The sequence below is a fragment of the Rattus norvegicus genome, chromosome 3 (assembly GCF_036323735.1).
Source record: "Rattus norvegicus strain BN/NHsdMcwi chromosome 3, GRCr8, whole genome shotgun sequence".
In the NCBI taxonomy this organism is placed as follows: Eukaryota; Metazoa; Chordata; class Mammalia; order Rodentia; family Muridae; genus Rattus; species Rattus norvegicus.
This window is the reverse complement of record NC_086021.1, coordinates 137746941-137760273: the sequence shown is the minus strand read 5'-3', so window position 1 is coordinate 137760273 and position 13333 is coordinate 137746941. Positions and strand designations below refer to the sequence as shown.

Sequence of the window (13333 nt, the reverse complement as noted above, 5' to 3'; positions counted from 1 at the left end):
TGTATCAATGTTAATATATACTGGTTTACCTGGTGAGCTCTAGATTAGAAAGAAACCCTGTCTCAGAAAATAAAGTGGGGGAGTGATTGAAATAGCACCCAATATCAACCTCTGGCTTCTACATGCATATATAAACATGCTTGTGTACCAGCACATGTGTGTGCTCATATATGTGCAGAGATGTATACCATATACACATGTAGAAGCACACAATATAAAATAAAAATAATAAAAGTGGTTAAAGTGGCAAACCTCATGCTTTATAACAACAAAAAGGCGGGAATATTGAAGAGGATAGAGATGTTCTTTCTTTGTCTTGATTTGGTTGGTAATCAAAGTTCATCAAATCAAACACTTAATAAGTTCTTAGATCTCCTTTCTCCTTCTTTTACCTAACTTGACGAAGAAGTGTGTCAGCTTGACTTATGTTTCAAATAAGCCGATCTTAGCGACTGAACAGATGCATTAGTGGAGCTGCAAGCATGAAGTCCGGAGTACGAATCCCTAGGGCCCACATACTAACATCACTTCAGGGTAAAGGTGGAAGAGGTATTCTAAGCAAATGGAGCTGTCTGACCATAACAGAATGGGCTCAGATATAAACAGCACAAACATGACAGGACGTATACAAATGCATGTAGATTAAACAACACACTATTTAGTCATATGGGAAGAAGTCCAGGATGGAATAAGACATTTCCTAAAATTGAATGAAAATGAAAACATAGCATAGCAAACCCTGTGGGGCAGTGAAAGCAGTCACATGACCATGAGGAATGTTTATGGCACAAAGGCTCATAGGGAAGTACTGGACAGATGTCAAGTAAACAGGTAAGCAGTAAGGTAAGAATACACTTTAAGGCCCAAGGAGAAGAAGGACAGACCTCTATACAGTAGATGGGAAAAAATCAGCAAAATTGAAATGAACAAAATAGGAATTAAAAAAATACCAAGAATTAATGACATGAAGATTGGCTGATTCAAGAAGATAAATAAAACTGGCTAATGTCTTAGTCAAGCTAAGTAAAAGAAAGAAGAGGATCCAAATAAATAAAACTAGAGTTGAAAAGGGAGGCATTACTACAGATTCCAAAAGAAATAGAAAAGCAAAGAAGACGTCACAAACTTTTTATTAAGCTAGTGTTGATCTGATGTCGAAGTCAGGAAAAGACAACACCCAACATACACACACACACACACACACACACACACACACACACACACAGACCCAAACACATACACACAGACAGACACACACACACAGACACACACACACACACAGACACACACACACACAGACCCAAACACACACACACACAGACACACACACACACACACAGACACACACACACAGACCCAAACACACACACAGACACACACACAGACACACACACACACAGACACACACAGACACACACACAGACACACACACACAGAAGTAAATTACATAATGATTTTGATGAAAACAAACACAAAAATCATTAATAAAATATCCTGAAGCTGAATTCAACATGGTATCAAGATAATTCATCATGACCAAAGTGGATTCCAATTATTCCAGCAATGCAGGGATGGTTTGACATACATAATAAATAAACACACATAATTAGTCACAGAAACCACAGGATCATCTCAGTAGATGTGGAAAAAGTTTTTAAAAAAAATCCCGGGGTTGGGGATTTAGCTCAGTGGTAGAGCACTTGCCTAGGAAGCGCAAGGCCCTGGGTTCGGTCCCCAGCTCCGAAAAAAAAAATCCTATATCCATGGTCACAGTGACAGATGGACTAGGATGCCCCCATGTAATGAAGGGTGTACATGACAAACCTGTGGCTATTACGATACTAAATAGAGAAAGACCGGGAAGGCACGCCAACCCATGACCTGGAACAAAACACAGGTGTGCTCCCTGCACATGTACTTAATACAGGACTCCAACAAGAGAAGCACACGGGAAAAGAACAATCTGGACTGTCCCCTTTTGCAGATGACATAGTTTTATACACAAGAGGCCCTAAAGGCTCCACAAACGACCTTTTAGAGAGGATAAACACACTCACCAAAGTGGCAGGATACAAAATTATCACACGAGATTGAGTACTCTTTCTATGTACCAAAGACAAATCCGCTAGTGAAGAAATCAGAGACTCAATCCCATTTACCACAGCCACATACAAACAATTAAATATCTGGAAATAAACTTAATTAATTAAAGAAATAAAAGACTGCTACAATGAAAATTTAAAGACACTGAAGAAAAAAAATTGAGGAAGGCATTAGAAGGTGGAAAGAAATACCCTGCTCACTCATTGGAAGAGTTAATATCATGAAACTGACCATTTTACCAAAAGCAATCTACAGACTTAAGACAATCACTATAGATTATTGTATAAGTATCTTCTGTGGAGAATCACAAAGCCATTCTTACATATGGAGGCATGAAGGCCAAGGGCAGTGGGCCAATCCTGAGGGAAGTACACTGCTGGAGGTGTCATCCTTCCCGGGTTAAACTTATACTACTGATTTTTGTGCGTTATTTTTCTCTCTTAATTTTTAATTTAAAAATGTTCAACCCCTTTTACAGAGGTTTTATCTTGACTGCCATTTTCCCTACCTCTGCTCCTCAAAGTCTGCTCCCACCCCTAACTCGCAATCCTGCCGCTTTGGTGGAGTCTTTACAGTGTCCTGAGTGTGTGTGATTGTGATGATTATGATATGATTGTAATTATATATTCGATCTACAAATGGGGTTACACTGATTTCTCCCTTTCCTCCCATGTCCCTTTAATCTGTCTCTCTCCTAATGTTAGAAATGTTTTGAGATAAACTCCACTCCCCCCATTTAATATAATGTTGGCTGTAGGTTTTTCTCATAGAGTCTTTATTATGTCGAGATTTGTTTTTCCTATTCTGAGTTTCTTCAGGATGTATGAAGGAACATTGGGTTTTATCAAATGCCTTTTTTTGTGCCTATGAAGATGACCATGTGTTTTCTGTCCTCAAGTCCATTTATGTAATTTATAATGTTTACTTATTTATATAAATGGAACCATCCCTGAGTTTCTGAAAATGAAGTCAACTTGGATATGGTGAGTGATCTCAAGGAGAAATTTTTGAATTCTATTTGTAACTATTTTCTTGAGAATTTTTGTGTTTAGGTTAATCAGGAAAATTGGTATGCAATTTTCCTTTTTGTGTCTTTATCTGGGCTTGGAATCAGGGTAATACTGCAATTTCAAAATGAGTTTAGATGGTTCCTTCATTTCCTGTTTTATAAAATATTTTGAGAAACATCGGCATTAGTTCCTCTATGAAGGTCTGGTAAAACTCTTCAGTGAACCAAGTGGCCCTAGACAGTTTCTCAGCTGGGAGATATTTAAATACTTGTTAGAGATCCATTTAGACTGTCTCATCTTGGCTTAGTTTTGGTATGTTATGCTGTTTTGACTATACTCTCTTCTGTGTGTCTTGTGTTTTGATATAAGTGTCAGTTTATCTCTGGCTCCAGCTGTTTGATGCCCTAAATGCCTCCTGTGTCTGGATTAGCAACTTTTTCCCTCACTCTGTGAACTGTTCCTTTTTAAAGGTTTTCTCTGTAGATTTTGTCTGTTCTGAGTATCACACACATCTCGGAGTTCCCACAGGTAACTTATGCTTTTACTTTTGCCCTTGTTTTGTTGCCTCAGTTTCCCTTGCCCAGGCTTTAATCTCAGATGTTTGGTCCTTCCTTGATCCATTCTGTTGCTAGGATTTCTACAGAGCCATTTTCTTTAACATATTGTGGGTTTTTTTTCTTTTCTTCAAATTCCCATTTTACACCTCTTATCTCTTCATTTCACTCACCTATTTGTGTTCTTAATAGTGAGTTTAATTCTTCTTTGATTTCTTTGAACATACTTACAATTATTCTTTTGAGTTTTCTGTCTGGAATTTTATAGAACTCACTCTTATTAGGTGCTATTATTGTAGGATTAGTGATTTTTGGAGGAGTTATGTCTTGGCTCTTTTTGTTTCTTATGTTAACATCCTGGTGTTTTTTCTTTGCCTTAAAAATCAGCTATTTTCTTTCAGTTGAGGTATTTGCAATGTTTGTATTATATTCAAATCACGTCAAATTTTTACTTTTCTCATTTTTATTACTTCATTGGGGATTTCATATAATGCATTTTCTCATAGCTTCCACAACTCCTCATAGATTGATCCCAATTTAATGTCCTTTTTCTTTTGTTAACTTATCAAGTACGGCTCATGCTGCCCATATACTTTTGGATGTATGGATCTCACTGGAGGGTGGTCTACCCACTGGGGGGCTGCAACCTTAAGGAAAACTGACCCCTCCCTCTAGCAGGTGTTGACTGTCTCTATAGCTCCCTAGCTAGGCGTGGAACTTTGAGCTCACTTCCCCTCTTCATGCAGAAACTTGGTCTGTCCTCATCCTGCACAGGGCTTATGCGTGCTGTCTTAGCTGTCGTGACCCCAATATGTGCAACTACCCTTCTGCATCCAGAAAACTGTGTTTCCTTGTACTCATCTACCACCTATGGCTTTTGCAGTCTTTCTGCGTCAAGGGGATGCAATACAGATGTTCTGTTTAAGCCTGAGAGTTCCACAGTCTCGTATTCTGTGTACCCTGGTCAGTTGTGGGTCTCTTTGTTAGTTAACATTTACTGCATGAAGAAGCTTCTCTGATGAAGAATGGCTAATGCAGAAATTTGTGGGTTTAAGGATAAGTCATTAGGAGCTGGTTTAATATTATGTCCATTTAGCAGAGCAATTGTATTAGATTTTTCCCTTAGGGCCTATGACCTGTCTAGCCACAGGTTATGGGTCATAATAACACTGCCAGGTAATGGTTTCAACTTGTGTAGCAGGCCTTAGGTGCAATAAGAAAATGGTTGGTAACTCCCACAACATTCGTGCCATTAATGGACATGTCTTGTCAGGCCGGTCACTGTTGTAGCCTGTAGGGATCAAACCTGGGTAGTATTTGTGACTGCCTTTTTCTTCTGATACTATGGAACATCCTACCATTATGAAAGCTAGTAAGTAGGATGTAATTTCCAGGTGAGTATCAACTTGATCTCTCCTTGTTATATGAATTTAGTGTGTGGTGTCCTCAGTAATAGAATCTTGTAGGTATAAATTTTTTGAAACCTACTTTTAATAAGGGTTCGACCTCTCCTCTAGTCCACCCTTCAACAGAGATAGTGGAAGAGAAAAGTTATTAGGATGTGGGGAGAGTGGACCTGTTCAGTAATAGTTCTTTGGGGTGAGCTCGATCCTCTTTCTCAGCAGTTCAGTCCCGTAGCAAACACCAAAACAACTCAGCAGCTGCAGACCAGTCCTCTAGGCAGGATGACAACAGACACAAACCAGCAGCTACAGTCCAGTCCTTTCAGCAGCCAGGCACAAACCAGCAGCTGTAGTTCAATCCTGAAGAAGTCACCAGGCTCACCAACAGCCTGAGGCAAGGCCATAGAAGCTGCAAGTTGCTGGCACAGGAACGTTGAGAGCAGTTCTTGGGTGAGTTTCTCTCAATGGCAACATTATCACAAGTTGAGCTCAATATAACACTATCTAAAACAAACCAATACATGCATGTGGTTAGCGAAGAATAGCGAAGAGGAGCAAACCAAACCAAAGCTCAGTTCTCCTCTCCTACTGTCTGTGGGGTCATATTTATACTCCTTCCTTCTGGATCCTTTCATGTGTTTGCTATATCAAAACATTCTTTCACCTGTGTGCTTTAGCAAGACATCCTTTCAACTGTGTGCCCCAGAAAGACATCATTTGACATAACTTTCCAAAGAAATTAGAACTTTCCACTTCAGGGTCTTACTGTCAAGTTATGGTGGGTTAACCAAAAGTATTGGAAACAGCCTTTAAGGTTTGAGGGTCCACTGGATCTCTCTTGCCAATGAACCCAAAGGAGACAACCCATTCCTGGAACTGATCCTTTTACTTATTTTCCTGTGAAGTCTTGTAGAGTCACTGTTGTCCCATTATAGGTGTCTTGGTTAGGGTTTTACTTCTGTGAACAGACACCATGACCAAGACAACTCTTATAAGGACAACATTTAATTGGGGCTGGCTTACAGGTTCAGATGTTCAGTCCATTATGATCAAGGTATGTCAGTGTCTAGGCAGGCATGGTGCAGGAGGAGCTGAGAGCTCTACATCTTCATCTGAGGGCTGCTAGGAGAAGACTGGCTCCTATGTGGTTAGGAGGAGGGTCTCATTGCCCACCTTCACAGTCACACACTTTCTCCAACAAGACTACACCTCCTAATAGTGTCACTCCCTGAGCCAAGCATATTCAAACTACAATGGGAGTAGTGTTTAAACATTTTACATATGTGCCTGAGTTTTAAAATGTCTATAGTGTTAGTTATAACCCAATCCCAGATTACCTCATCCGCCCTGCATCCCCCTCTGCATTAACCCCTCCTGTTCTATTATAGTCCTTTACGCCTTTATAGCAATATGTTCTATCTCCCTCCCAAGATGACCCCCATGACCCCTTACTAACTTTCTTGACCTTGTGGCTATTTCAAATGAAACACAGGTATTCAAAAATTTAAAGCTAGCATCCACAAAGGAGAGAAAATATATAACATTTATCTCTCTGTGTCTTGGTTATTTCATTCAGAATGATTGTTTTCATCTCCACCCCTTTACCTGTGAATTTAACAATTTCTCCTAACAGCTGAATGCTATCCCATTGTGCAAATGTAACACGTTTTCATTATGCATTCATCAGTTGACGGACATCTAGGCTGTTTCCATTTCCTGGCTATCGTGAATAGAGCATTAGTGAGCATAGGGGAGCCAGTATCTCTATAGTGGGACACTGTGGGGCATACGCTCAAGAGAGGTACAGCTGAGTTATGTGACAGCTCTATTTCTTCTGCCTTTTTCAGGGCTCTGCACACTGATTTTCATGCTGGGCGTTCACATTCCCAGTCGCAGTGACCAGCCGGGAGTACGTTTTTTTGTTTCCCTGTATTCACACTAGCATTTGTCATCATGCGGTTTTTCTTGTTGTGTGGTTGATTTTTGTTTTGCTTTGTTTTGTTTTAGTTTGGTTCTTAGCCATTTTAATTTGGGTAAGACAAAAATCTGAAAATGGTTTTAATTAGCATTTCCTGATGGCTAAGGGTGTTGAATACTTTTTTTTTTTTTGGTTCTTTTTTTTCGGAGCTGGGGACCGAACCCAGGGCCTTGCGCTTCCTAGGTAAGCGCTCTACCACTGAGCCAAATCCCCAGCCCCTGTTGAATACTTTTAAACATGTTTCTCAGCCATTTGGATTATGTCTTTTTGAGAAGTCAGTTTTATTCCACCACCACCATCCCCTTTTATATAACCTTGGCTGTTCTGGAACTCACCATGTAGAACAGGTTGGTCTAGAACTCACAGTGATCTTCCTGCCTGTCTCTACCTCTGCTTCCTGAGTGGTGGGATTAAAACATGTGCCACCACAGCCATGCCTCTCCATCTTCCATGTTTTAGTTATGTTTGTTTACGTGATTTTTAAAATCTTTATATATTCCAGATACTAACGCTCTGTCCAGTGTATAGCTGGTAAGGATTTATTTTCCCCTGTAGGCTGCCTCTTCATTCAGATGATGGTACCTTTCTGTACAGGTGACTTTTAGTTTGATGAAATCCCAACTTATTGCTTGTTACTTTTAATGCTTGTGTTATTGGAGTCCTTCCTGTTCAGAAAGTTCCTTCCTATGTCCATAAGCTCAAGTACATCCTCCACTTTCTTCTCACCCATCAGGTTCAGGGTGCCAGGTTTTATGTTGAGTTCTTTTACCCATTTCCTGTCGAGTTTTGTGAAAGACTTACATCCCTCCTGGACAGATAAGGATCACGTTTCATTCTTCTACATGTAGCAATCCGGTTTGACCAGAACCTTTTGTTGAAGATGCTGTCTTTTCTCCAATGTGTATTATTGGCCTCTTTGTAAAAAAAAAAAAAAGAGGAAAAAAAAGGTGTCTGTTGGAATTTGGGTTCATGTGTGAATCCTCAATACTATTCCATTGGTTAAACAATCTACTTTTATGCCAGTATCATGCTGTTTTTATTATGATTGCTCTAGTATAGCTTGAAATATGCGTTGATGATATACACACACATCAGCAGTGTGTGTGTGTATGTGTGTGTTAGCTATTCTAAAACAACTTAGTGTTTCTATATGATGATCAAAATTATGTTTTAATTTCTGTGAAGAATTTCATTAGAGTTGTGATGGGGAGTGCATTGAGTATGCAAATTGCTTTTGGTAGGATGACCATTTCAAAATACTAATCCTGCTAATTCATGAGCATGGGAGGTCCTTCCTCATTCTGGTGTCTTCTTCAAATTTCTTTTTCAATACCTTAAGGTTTTCATTGTGCAAGGCTTTCACTTCCTGATTAGATTGACTCCAAGATATTTTTGAGTCTACTGTGAATGTAATTGTTTTTCTGATTTCTTTCTTGATATATTTCTCACTCATGTATAAGAAGGCTACTGCTTTTTGTGTGTAATTTTATATCTTGCTACTTTGCTGAATGCATTTAATTAGCTGCAGGTCTTTAAGGTCTTTTACTTATAGAATCACATTATCTGCAAGAAAGAACACATTGGCCTCTGACTCTCTTGTAGCATCTTCCTTGTCTTCTTAATTTGTTCTTAATTGCTTTATCTTAACCTTCCAGTACAATATTGGTTATGAAGGAGAGAGTGGACATTCTTAGTCTTATTTCTTACTTTAGTAGAAAATGATTTGATTTTCTCTGCTCAGCAAGACGTTGGCTGTGGGCATGCTGCATATTGCCTGTATATTGAGATATGTTCCCTGTCTTCCTAGATTCCCTAGAGCTTTAATCGTGATTGAATGTTGAATTTTGTCAAATGAAATTTTTCCTAATGAAATGATCATGTGGTTTCTTTATTTTATGGCCTATTTATGCCATGAGTTACATTTATTGATCCCCTATTTTGAACTTCTGTGCTTCTGAGATGAAGCCAACATGATCAATGTGAATTATCTTTCTGATGCATTCTTGAATCTAGTTTACGAGTATTTTATTGAGAATATTTGAATGTTCATTAGAAATATTGGTCTAGAATTTTTTATGGGCTGGGTCTTTGAATGGTCTTGGTTTAAGAGTGATATTGGCTTCTTTGAAAAAATTGGAAATGTTCTTTCATTTGCTGTTTTGTGGAATAATTTGAGGAGTATTAGCATTAATCCTTCTTTGAAGCTCTGGTAGAATTCTGTGCTGAATCTATCTTCCCTGGGCTATTTTACTTGGGAGACTTTTAACTACTACTTCTATCTCATTGGGAGCTAAGGCTCTTTAAAAGCTTGCTTTTGTCATATTGATTTAGCTTTTGTAGGGCATGTGTATCTACAAATCTGTATGCTTCTTTCAGATTTTTCAGTTGGGTGGAATATTGACTGTAAAGTGTATACCCATGATTCTCTGAATTTCCTTAGTGTCTACTGTAATAGCTACCTTTTCATCCTGATTTCATTAGTTTGGATCTTTTCTGTTTTTTTTTTAAATTTGTCTAAAAGCTTGTCAATTTTGTTAATGTTTTCAAATAATCAACTGATTTAATTGATTCTTTATATTTTTGTTATTGTTTCTACTTCTTTGATTTCAGCACTTACTTTGATTATTCCTGTCTTCTCTCTCCCTCTCTCTCTCTCTCTCCCTCCCTCCCTCTCTCTCTCTCTCTCTCTCTCTCTCTCTCTCTCTCTCTCTCTGTGTGTGTGTGTGTGTGTGTGTGTTTGGTGTTGAGGTATTGACTCTTTTCCTTATGTAATTATCACTTAGTAGTGTATTGTTTCATTTCCACGAGTTTCTCTCCTTTCTTTTTTACTTTTTATTGATTCTTTGTGAATTTCACATCATGCTCCAAAGTCCCACTCATTCCTCCTCCCATTATACCCGCCTTCCACCCTTGCAACCTCCCCCTCAACCAAGAAAAAACATCTTGTTGTGGAAGCTGTAATGTGTTACAGTGTGTCTCACAGTATACCCTTTTGTCCATTCTTCTTTTCTCTCAAATGTTCATTGCAATGACTGATTGGTCTGATACAAGGCCTCTGGCTTCTACTACTCTATCAATACTGGACCCTTACTGGGACTCCTCTCATATCCTATTGTTACCCTGTGTCATGGAGAACCTGTAATTTTGGATCTTGTAGGACTGGCCCCTTCATGCAGTCTAGCAGTTCATTGATATGGTAAATATTGGTGTAGACCAATTCAAAGCCTGAGCGGTATGAGAGCTCTGCTGCTCACCCCCTCAACCAGTACCATTTCTACCCTGCTACTCAGGTGAGGTGCAGGGCCCACTCTTCCAAGTGTTGCAGTTGGTAAGGGACATGGCCAGTTCTCCCATTCTTATGATCCTGGAGCCAGCCCTCCCACCTGCCATGGATGGCAAAGGACAAGGGAGGAGAGGAGGGCATTTCCCCCTCATCTGCACCACTACCCAGCAGATACTGAGAGGCAAGGGGGAAAGATGATGGCCTCTCTCTTCCATGCCACTGCAGGGGAGACTAGTGTAGGGACAGCTCTCCCACACTCACATCCTAGGGCTGGCTCAATAGAAACCCCTGCTCTCTCTCTCTCTCTCTCTCTCTCTCTCTCTCTCTCTCTCTCTCTCTGTGTGTGTGTGTGTGTGTGTGTGTGTGTGTGTGTGTGTGTGTGTGTTCTCCTCAGTACTGCAGCTGGCTGCTAGGGGTGAGGTCAGCTTTCCTGCTCTCATGCTATGAGGAATAGCTCTCCTAAAATGCCCAGGCAAGGGGTGGGGGCATTTCTGCACAGCCCTCAGACATCAACATGTTCCTGGGTGGCATCCCAGACTAGAAATGCACTCCTGGCCTTTGGTGGTAATGGACTCCTGCTACTGCAGAGCCATAGACCCAGATCTGTCCTTTAGGGACAGCACAGGCTCGTACCCACCATGGTCCCAGGTGGCAACACTGACTCACATCAGGCTCTTCCTCACTATTCTTGTGTCTCCAGTTCTACCTCTCTTCATTGTGCCCACATCCTTCTGCTTCTCTTTCTCTTCAATTTCTCTACCACTTTCTTGGTCCTCTTCGTGGTGCCCTAAGTCTCTGAGTGTCTAGGAGCATCTCAGGAGTGGTCTCAGGTGTGTTATGTCCTGATTGTGCATTATGGTCCTAGGCAGGGGTTATCTAGGACATGGTCTGCCCCCAAACCCCAGGATCTAGTCACCTCAGGCTAGTTCCCTGTCTAGACCCCATGGAGATGGTCTAGCGGTCATCTCAGGGTCTCCTGGCCTGGCTAAGTGTTCTCTTGCAAGGGTAGTCTGTCTCAGGCTCATTCCATCCTCAGGCTGCCATTCTTCTAGCCTCCAGCTCGTTCCCTGTCCTGAGAGCCTGTCTGGGCCTGCTTGGCACCAGACTGGTGGCCATCTCAGGCTAGCTCTGAGCTACCCACCCTGGCACTGGACTAGTAGTTCTCTCAGGACTGTTTTTTTTTTTTTTTCCAGAGATGTTAGGCTACTAATCATTCAGATGTTCATAGGCTAGAACGCTGAGCTTAGGCACAGTCTCTCTCCTCTCTGCCACCTCCTGGCACACATGTGACACAGCAGCCACACCTGCAGAGACTCATTTCAACAATAATCTCTAGTTATGGGATAGAATTCATGATGTGATTTCAATTTTTCTATATTTGTTGAGTCTTGCTCTGTGACCTAATATGCGGTCAGTTTTGGAGAAAGTTCCATAGGCTAATGAGAAAAACGGGTTCTTTAGTATTTAGATGGCGTGTTCTGTAGATATTAGGTCCATTTGAATTGTGCTGTTATTTAATCTCAGAATTTCTCCATTTAGTTTTGTCCCCAGATTGTCTATTTGTGAGAGTGGGGTATTGAAGTCACACACTGTCATGAATTGGGATCAATCTGTGATTTTTATTTATTTATTTTTTGTTGTTACAGTCACTTTTCTTCTTTTCATCAGGGTATTGACAATGTTCAGCAGGGGATAATTTATAATAGGGTTTGGATTTCAATCTGGGGACACAGCTTCTATCCAGGTCGTTTATTTCTTTGCTGGAGTCTGATGTCTCCAGCAGTTTGGTTAAAGAGTCTTGAACAAGTTTTCCCTAGAAGTATTGTCTTGTCCTGGTTCTCCAGCCTAGCTAAAGCAAATGGAGAGTTCCAGTAAGGCAGCTGGCAGGGCTGTGGGACTCTGGGTCACAGATGATGGCTGAAGTGTCCCTGATGGGAATTTGGCTGAAATCCGGTGAGGGAGTGGGCAGGCTTGGAGAAAAGTGTTACCCCTGGCAAGGAACCATGGGACTTGAATGGCTAGAATGAATGAAGTCATGGAGGGAGAGCCCAGATTGAATACCTGGGTCTGAACATGTGACTATCGAGTAGGTACCAAGTAGATCTGGCACAAGGATAGTCCCAAAGAAAAGGAGACAAGCCGAGATGATGGGGCTATCTCTGGCAAGCAACAATATGACTGGGAAAACCAGATTGGAGAAGGAGGGGTGGAAGAGCCTAGATCTGAGCCTTGTGTTCTCTATAGGGTACCTGGTAGCAAGGCAGAGACAGATTCTCATTTCTTGACCAGAAGTTCTTTCTCAGTGAGCTTTTTTTGGTACCCCTTTTTAGGAAACCGTGCACGAGGGTGTGACTGAAACTGACAGGCACCTAGACACTTAGTCTGGAAACCAGACTGACCAGAACATCCCTCTGCAATGCCACCATTCAGTAAAGCCTTATTAACTCAGAGACAGTAATCCTCAGGGGTGTCTCATTCCTGAGGCCACTCTTGCTATACAGAGGTTCTGTCTTCTTTCCTTCTTTTAGCTTCCCATTAAAATAAAACCCACTTATTTATAAAACTCACCCTCCATAAATTTCATTCTTTGAATTTTTTTTTTTTTTGGTTCTTTTTTTCGGAGCTGGGGACCGAACCCAGGGCCTTGCGCTTCCTAGGTAAGCGCTCTACCACTGAGCTAAATCCCCAGCCCCAACCCGAAAGTCATTGACTCAGAGTTTTGTGTGGCTGTGTCTGTCTGACACCTTAGTGCCTGAGTAAAGACACATCAAATATTTGATGAAAGCTTTGTTGTTCCCAAAGAGATCCCAAAATTTCATGTATCGGTAAGCTCATTTATAAACCTCGTTTGTTTTTTTTTTTCAAAATGTGCTATGGGATGCCCTCCAGAAGTGGATTTCCACACCTATTTTAAGGGTGTGTGCAAATGTGTATATTTGAGCTGTGATGTTTGAATGACTCCAAAGTACAGTAGCTATTGTCTTTATTGTTTTTTCTTTTGA

General features: G+C 40.8%; 1 non-coding gene across 1 annotated transcript; it reads right to left on the bottom strand.

Moving 5' to 3' along the window:
• Positions 1–11525: 11525 nt before the first annotated feature.
• Positions 11526–11658, bottom strand: LOC120102055 (small nucleolar RNA SNORA17). Its single transcript, XR_005503089.1, has one exon. It is a non-coding gene; the product is annotated as a small nucleolar RNA SNORA17 (small nucleolar RNA).
• Between the last annotated feature and the right edge of the window lie 1675 nt (positions 11659–13333).